This window comes from Pinus tabuliformis, chromosome J (assembly GCF_031772625.1).
Source record: "Pinus tabuliformis cultivar Carrire ecotype Pingquan chromosome J, CPIR1, whole genome shotgun sequence".
Taxonomy (NCBI): domain Eukaryota; kingdom Viridiplantae; phylum Streptophyta; class Pinopsida; order Pinales; family Pinaceae; genus Pinus; species Pinus tabuliformis.
Genome location: NC_142295.1, coordinates 158,196,228 through 158,203,474, shown reverse-complemented (window position 1 = coordinate 158,203,474; position 7,247 = coordinate 158,196,228). Strand labels below are relative to the sequence as shown.

The window sequence follows — 7,247 nt, the reverse complement described above, 5'->3', positions numbered from 1 at the left end:
ATATAATGAAAAAAATAAATTATGCATTCAATTATAGATGAGTATGAGAAAATAGTGGTAGGTGGCCAAGTGCGCTCCCATGCCATCTTCCTCCATTTTGATTCACACTTTTTTTCATCTGAAATTCAAATTCTCTATGAACTTATAAATTCTAATTCTGTGGGAGATAATTTTGTAACACGGATTCCAGAAAAAGTCAAATGGTAAATCGGATTCAAGATAAGGCGATTAAAATACATTTAATTGAATTAAATGTATAACGTATAAATTTTTAAATTAATAATTAGTAATTGACATAACAACATATAAGTTTTTAAATTAATAATTAGTAATTGACATAGCTATTTTGTAACTGATTTATATTAATATTGATCGAATCAATTCAGTGGCCTAAGTTATTTTAATTGTCTACCATCCAAACCAATGACATACAAATACACGTGATACTAATACCGGTTGAATCAATCCAATGGACCATGTTATATTTAAAATCTAACATTCAAATCAATGACATACAAATACAGGGGGCATTGCCTTATGCGTAAAAACCATGTATTTGGTTAATTTTTCCTTTTCCTATTTTGTTAATTTTTTCTTTTCCTATTTTTCTCTTATGCTTAAGCATAGAGTGTGAGGTAGAATGAATAATTTTGATTTCAATTAATGAAAAAATAATTCATTTTAATTTCATAAAATTCATATTTGATATATAATATTCATATCTTGAAAAGTTAGTATATGCCCAAAAAAAAAAAAAAAAAACATTAAAATTCACATTTTTACATTTTTCTATTTTTAAAATGAATAATATGACATTAATTAAAAATATACCTATAATAATTTTTTTGTTAGGGTTTTCTCGAACGAGAATAAAATAAATTTATCATATTGTTTTAAATAAATTTATCATACATTGAGAGGTAACAATCATATGGGATGTATACCTCTTATATTTTGCAAAAAATTAAGGAAATTTTTATACCAAGAGGCATGTGATCCTTTTTGGTACATGATAGTTTCAAAGTTAAGATGGATTCCCATTGATTTATTTGAAAAAGACTATTAAAATATCATTAAAAACTATCGAGAAAAGCATTAACAATTTAGAATCTTTTCTATTAAAACTTTACTGAGATGGACCAATTTTAGAACACACACAATGTACATGGATGACTCTTATGTAGGTTGATAATATGAATCAATATGGATAAAAAATGAGAATAAGTTAATAAATAATTTTATATAAAAAAATTTAAGAAAGGAAATGCCGTTTGTAAATTGGGATTACTTGTGGTGTAAATGTTCTTGAGAGATCTACTTATCATTTGTCTTCAATAACATGTTAGTTCATTTTATGGACCGACTTTTCTGTTTTCTCTACTTCATTAGTCAATTGAGGTTAGACATCAAGTATCTATTTTTATTTCTTTTCTATGCTTGCAAGCTCTTAAATAATTCCCCACATAAATGTCGATGATCAAGTCTAAAATTCTACTCACTACTTTCTATGTTATGTCTTGGATATATGTGATATTGAACATGATTCTTATATAAAAAGATCACTATACTTATTGCTTTCAATTATTACATTTTAGTACTTTTTATGTTTTTATATTGTATATGTGTTTTTCAACTATTTTTTTGTATTTGTGCACATATACTATAAGATATTTGTAAAATTTCTTTGGATTATTTCTATTTTGTAATAATTTAATTTCATTGTTTTGATAGACTCTTATTAGTGTTTTTAATATTAGACGTTATTTTTCCATAAATTTATGATCAAGATCCTTAACAAAAATGTCAAATACCAATGTGGTATGATGTGGTCCCCTAGAAGTTTAGCGTCCTTTTGACTTGGTATATTTACATAGTGTGTTTGTAGGTGACACCATAGATAAAAAAAAAATGCAATAAACATGACGGCTAAAGTTATGAGCCTTGTAACCAACCAACACTAATAAATTTTTTTTTTTAACCAACTATATATATATATAAAATAAAATAAAATAAAATAAGGTGTTTTATGACAATATTTTATTATTAAAAAAATAAATAAAACTTTTAAGACATTCTTCTTATTCAGGCTCGACATTGAATCCTTTTATGATTTCTGCTTTGATTTCTCGCGGATAAATCTGGAAAGAAATAGATGGGGCATTTCCATAAAAACTTCCGAGGGAAACTTAATAATATGATTTATTTTAATTTTATGCTTTAAATTATAAAAATTATGTATATTAATATTTTTATTTTTATAAAATTTAAATATATTAATATAAATTTAAAACTTTATTTTTTTAAATTTTATATATATATAGTATTAATATTTAATAATATAAAATACTAATATAAAATTATATAGATATATTAATGTAAAATTATTCGTATTAAGATATCTATGAGCTACACATCTATAATTTAATCTATGATTTACATAGTCTATAATTTGAGATAGTCCTGATACCAATTATTGACTGGTATTGTATTGTACGATGTTGAAATCGTGGAGTCCTTACATGGTGAACCATAAGCTTTAATAGAGGATTTTAATAAGAAAAGAGATCTTTGGTGGAAGAACTATTAATAGAAATGTCAAGAGCAACTTAAAATTAGGTTTTTTCATAGCTAGCTTTATAAAACTAAATTTTAAAGTGGGACATTATAGAAAAAATGGTTGAAAATGACACAACATATGCAAGAAAGAGGAAGGATTTATTTCCCATTTTTTATACATTGTCCTATAGCACAATGTATTTGGGACAAGTAAAAAATGATTTAAATTGTTAGGGAGTTTGGAAGGGGATTGCAGTGGAAGAAATCTTATGGTTTTGGATTAAAAGTTATTTAATTCTTTTTTTTTGTTTTATGTGGAATTTGGGGACTTGGTCGCAACAAAAGAAAATTTTATTCCAAGATGATTGTGCCGACTTTTCTTTGGCACCTCATATAATTAGTAGTGCTTTCTTGGAGAAAAATGTCTTAGTAAAGAGAAAGGATCAAAGGCAGATTCAAGAACTTCATTTTGAAGAAAACATTCCTTTTGGTTTTGTGATGGAGCCTGTAAACAATGTCATTGTGGAGCAGGGATGGTTCTTCTCCCATCAATTTCTCTTTTTTTTGGTTTAAAGTTGGGCCTAGGGAATGGCACTAACAAGAAGGCAGACCTGATTAGCCTTTAGGGGATGCTTCATTTTTCCTTATTGAAGAATATAAAGAAGACAAAATTTTATAGCAATTCAAAAACAATTGTTGAATGGGAAAATAATACATTCTAGTTTCATTGTTGAATGGGAAAACAAAAGATTCCACTTTTATTGTCTGCATCTTGAGGAGTGGCACGGAAAAATTGGAACTCTGCAAAAAGAATTTGATGAAATTGGAGCTAATCTAATGGTTTAGCTAATCTTTTATCGAAACAAACAATTTTGTTGAAAAATAAATTTACAAATATTTCAAAAATAGTAATAATCATATAGTATCCCTTAATATACTACACTATCTTATATTGTTGGACACAGATACACGATAATTCGATAAATAAATAATATAAATCGTACATTCTTAAACAATTAAATCTATACCATTCATACCTTTAAAAACAGAAAATCTAAAAATACGATATAACTATCTTATTTGCTTTTATATGCAATACATATCAAAATAGTTATTCGTAACTTTTACTAAGTAAGAGTACGTTTAACCACACCATAGAACAATTCTCTATACCCCTGGCACAATATGTCTAACTAAGCTATGCGGTGGAGAAGTTATATAGATTAATGCTGCCTATTCTTTCTAAATTATACCTGCATATATGTAACGTAGCGAAGCAGTCGTTGTTCCCGCAGTGGGCTGAATTACACAATTACTCTTCTTGTTGCTGCACTAAACTCATTCCCTTGGTGCGTTTGACCTGCCTGGCCAAACGGTGCTTGGTCATCTTCGTATGGTAAAGTTCCTTGTAGACCCAGTGATCAAATCTTGTGTCAGTATTGCTTTCCCCCTTCCTCGCCGTTAATGGATCCAAAGGATAAACAATGGAGCCTAGATGGGGGTTGTAGAATGTCACTATTGATGTCCTCCGGACACTCGAATTCACAGCAACTTGATGATCTGCGCTCTTGAAAATACCGTCACTCAAAACCTGCAGCATCGATACAGCCACTTATCAATTACTGCTGTTCGAATTCATATATGGTGGTATTACTTTTCGTCTATATTCACTTAACAACTCAGTTTTTCCTGCAGTGTAATATATTTATTACTAAATTCAATTAGTACATGTAAATATATTTTGATATATTATAATCATGAAGTGTAAATAATTTTGTTGTATAGTATATTTCTTTTTTATTCATTTTTATTTTTAGTTATAATATATTTTTATATATTAAATGAATATAGTATAGATAAATTCAGAGATTATGGTGTGATTATTCTAATATGTTTGTTATATTATTTATATAAATTTAGTAGTAAAAACAGAAAATTAATTTTGTTGTTAGTTGTTTTTAATGTGAAATTTTGGAATATTTTTAGGTGGGTTTTTTCTGGTTTAATTTCTCTAAAATCCTATACGAATTTATTAAAATCACAAGCTTTATGGGTAGACTCTTTAGAATGGAAGTGCGCTAGGGGTTTGTTGGTATTGAATCAATATATAGATTCAAAAAACCAGTCTAAATAACACAAATCAAGATTTCATCTCAAAATTTTCAACCACCAAAGGTCCAAAAAGTCACACAAAAGACAACAATCAATTTTCTTTAAAGGATTTAATACGTTATATAGATTGAACATAACTTATATAAAATGAATATGAAAAAAGTAAACATTAAAGGATTATTTCACTTATTATAGCTTCCTAAGACACAATATGTATATTGTAATCAATTTGTCAAAATAATCTTTGACTTTCAATTAATTGGTTTTAAGAAAAACAATTTTTCTAAAGTTTAATGATAGTTATAAAAAATTCAAATATTAAACTAAATATTTGTTGTTTATAGAAATAAATTTTTATTTTTATAAAATTTATATTCCAATTCTATTATTGGCTAAAATCATTGGCATGACTAATATTATGGGATTTAAAATTCATTTGTCAGTAAATAAAAATATATCAAAATTTTAAAAATTAAGATTTATTTTCAAATAACCCATTCTTACTTTTCATAAATCAAATTAAATATGTATAAAGTGACAATGTACCTATATATTAAATAGCTTGTAGCAATTAAATTTTTAAAACCATATTCTAAAATAATAACACCAATCAATGTCATTTCTATCTCTTAGAGTATGAGTTAATATGGTCTCAAGTTTCGTGTGTATCCTTTGTGCGGATAAACTATGGACATATTAAACACTATACTGACGATTTAAATTCAATGTATAAAGCTTCACCTCAATTTTAGAATGAAAATAAACACTTATGCGAAACATTATTGCCCTTTAGAGTATTCTCACACTCCAAAAAAGCAATAAATACCATCTCAATTATAGCGATATATATATATATATATATATATATAAAACATGGTTGGCAATGATTAATGGCTTTTAAGAATACAGAATTTTAAGAATACAGAATGTGATGAGTGATATTTTTTTCGTTAATTTAATTTTAACTTTTATTAGATTTTTTTGATCAAGCTACTCTATTTTTTGTTAAATTGATAGTAATTTTTTTTTTATTGTTTATAATATGTTTATTTTAAATGAAAAAAAATAAAAATATGAAACAGATAAATAAATCAATAAAAAATTCTTATGTGAAAATTAGTGCCATAATATATCTATTATTTTTTTAATCAAAGTCTAACTACAATGAAGTTTTTAAGTTTTATAGACCTACATTATGTAAAGTATTATGGGTGAAATCATGAATTATAAAAACTCTAAAATGACCAAGGAATTATAAAAACTCTAAAATGACCAAGGATAAATTGACTTTCTGACCAAGTCAAATTTACTATACTTAATTTTATTTAAATAGATAAAAAGTAATAAATACATGAAGCTCTGGCTATTCTCCAGGGGCTCAAGCAGTTCATTTTTCTGGGTATCAAAGATGCAATAGTATTTGTGGATTCCCAGTCTATTATAAAGGCCATTGTGGACAATTCTTCTCCTTCAAATTTAAGGTTATCAAGATTGATGAGCAGAATTAGATCCCTGATAAATTCCTTTCAGAGATTGGAATTCCTTCATGTTAAGAGAGATAACAACAAAGAAGTTGATGCTGAAGCCAATAAAGCGGTCTCGGAGTTCTTCTAAGAGATGGAGACAAAGACTGGGATCCCATCCCTTAACTGTCTGTTTAAACTACTTTATTGTCTTTTATTGGAGTAGTTTGTTTGTATCTGCAAATTAGGAAAGATAGAGAAGATAGCTCGTAATATAATTTGCAAAATTCGCAGGCTCACTAGTGGGGAAGCCATTTGGTTCCTCGCCAAGGAGAAATCTGAGCTCTGCTTATCTCTTTGTAACCTGAATTGAGGCACTTTTGCCAAGAATCAATATATCATACTGAACGTTTTTGTCAATAAATAAATAAATAAATAAGTACATGGAAAAAAACTTTAGCTATATTTATTATTTCTAGTCCAAAATTTAGTTAAAATATTATAAATTATATTGACTAATAATTAATAATTAATATTTATTTCTATATTGTTTATTTTATTAATTTCAATTTTACTTTTTCACTTTTTACTTTTTAATTTTTACACTTTATCAACCGGTTAGTAACCATTGGATCCTATGCATAACTAAAATTTTACAATCAGAAACCAATAAATATAAACACTCACATGCATTTGGTCTCCGATATTTACAACGAAAGCTCCATCAACGGGTTCCACAGTATCCCACGTTTTACCGTGGTCTTTTGTGACTTGCAGCCCTCCGACTGTCTTGCAGTAAAATGGTTAAAGTTCCTGGATCGGTATGTTTCTCTAAGCCTAACTCCGGGTGGGGGCAAATCCGGTAGTAATTCAAGACAACCTTCTGTTTGCCCTCCCCACAGGCTTTTTCGATTTCATCTACTTAAACTTGCAGCTAGATACTTATGAGCTACCGGTCTTTAATTTAATATATGATTTACATAGTCTATAATTTGATATAGCTTTGGTATCAGTCATTGACTGGTATTGTAGCCTACGATGTTGATAGTTTTTGGCATGAAATATATATCACCAGACGAGGAGATTATGCCGCTGTTCCAATTCACTGACCTCCAT

General features: G+C 27.5%; 1 pseudogene; it reads right to left on the bottom strand.

Annotated features, from left to right (window-relative positions):
- Positions 1–3,868: 3,868 nt before the first annotated feature.
- Positions 3,869–7,247, bottom strand: LOC149226133 (naringenin,2-oxoglutarate 3-dioxygenase pseudogene; annotated as a pseudogene).